This window comes from Bactrocera tryoni, chromosome 4 (genome assembly GCF_016617805.1).
Source record: "Bactrocera tryoni isolate S06 chromosome 4, CSIRO_BtryS06_freeze2, whole genome shotgun sequence".
NCBI classification, from domain to species: Eukaryota; Metazoa; Arthropoda; class Insecta; order Diptera; family Tephritidae; genus Bactrocera; species Bactrocera tryoni.
The window spans coordinates 63361100-63362702 of NC_052502.1; the positions used below are offsets into that span (position 1 = coordinate 63361100).

General features: G+C 38.8%; 1 long non-coding RNA gene across 1 annotated transcript; it reads right to left on the minus strand.

The window, feature by feature from the left end:
* Nucleotides 1-848: 848 nt before the first annotated feature.
* On the minus strand, nt 849-1347 carry LOC120775236. Its single transcript, XR_005705303.1, has 2 exons — nt 1125-1347; nt 849-1059 (listed from the first exon to the last, which is right to left on the minus strand). It is a non-coding gene; the product is annotated as an uncharacterized LOC120775236 (long non-coding RNA).
* Between the last annotated feature and the right edge of the window lie 256 nt (nt 1348-1603).

Consider the following 1603-nt stretch of genomic DNA (forward strand, 5'->3'; position numbering starts at 1 on the left):
CTGACGTATGGAAGGACTTTGATCTTAAAGTGAAATCGTACGAAATACGGCATGTGCAAGAACTGAAGCCGCTCGATCTTATCCAGTGACATCGCTTCGCTCTATGGGATCTTGAAAAGTTCCAAGAAGATCCGCCGTTTTCGAACCAAAACAACCAAAATTGACGCATTTGTGACGAAGAGCAGCTCGAAGAGAATCAAGAGCTGTCATTTCATCCAGAAAAAAGAACGGTTTGGTGTGTTTTGTGGACCGGTGAAATCATTTGTCCATATTTCTTCAAAAAATGATGCCGTTTGAGAACGTAACCGTTAATAAAGACCGTAATGACGCCGACTATTTGATACCTGAAATTAAAGCTCGTGATCTCGGCAACATTTGGTTTCAACAAGATAGCGCCACATCCCACACATCACATCAATCGAATAATTTATTCAGTAAACACTTCGGTGAGCAGATTGGCTACCAAGGTCGTATGATAACACACTGTTAGAGTTTTTCCTGTGGGAATATGTAAAGTCTAAAGTCTATGCGAACAGCCCCGCTTCGATTCAGGCCTTGGGGCAAAACATCACTCATGTCTTTCATCAGTTACCAGTGAAAATGCTCGAACGGGTTATCGAAAATTGGATTCAACGGATGCACGTATCCGCGGCCAACATTTCAAAGAGATAATCCTCAAAAAATCAATGCTAAATAAAGTTATTTCGAATGATAATAAACATTCCTCATTAAATTTGAAGTTTCTGTGTTTTTTCATTAAAAAAGTAGGGAACCTGGAAATGGATCACCCTTTATATATTTAGTTTCCTAACCGAAACTAAACTTCTTCAATAAGAGCAAATTAAGGATTCTCATTCTAGTGAACTCACGTTTCACCGTTTAATTCACTTTTATTTATCGTATACAGGTTTACAGTTTGCTTAGATCCTTAACAGTTTGTGGAGAGCTGTGCTGCTCACTTGCCACCACCGCCACCACCTCCACCTCCGCCGCCGCCGCCGCCGCCACCGCCACCACCTCCTGGATAAGGTTCAGGATTTGGCAAAGGATTGGGATTGGCTGCAGATAAATATTTTTTAAGAATTATCAAGTATTAAACGATATATGAAATATAGTATATTTACCAAAAGCCACAGCGAGTAAAGCCAGCACGAAGCCGATGAGCAGCTGGAAATTCATATTGCAAGAGTTGCAAGTGCAATGGTTGACCTAACGTTTATGAGTGCTTTTTATACACTTGGCTAGGTTCTAGCTAGGAATATTCTTGATTTGTGCAATGAATATCAAAACGATTAGCCAACTATTTACCATACTTCTTAAACGTTTCGTAATACGCATTTAAAACGAGTATTGGAAATAACAAGCGGTTCTTCCCTTGGCTGTAAGTTAATAGCAAATGTGTAAAAGTAGCTGTGTACAAATGTATATTTGTCGGTCAACAGTAGTATTTTAAATAAATTTCTAGTGATGGACATTTAATGTGCATACAATGAAATTTATTTAACTGTTAGTATGATTTAGTAAACGTTCCCGTTTCAATAAAATTGCTAAGCGTACAGTGGGTCGTTTGCATGCCAAAGAATATGACCAATGAAAGATCTTA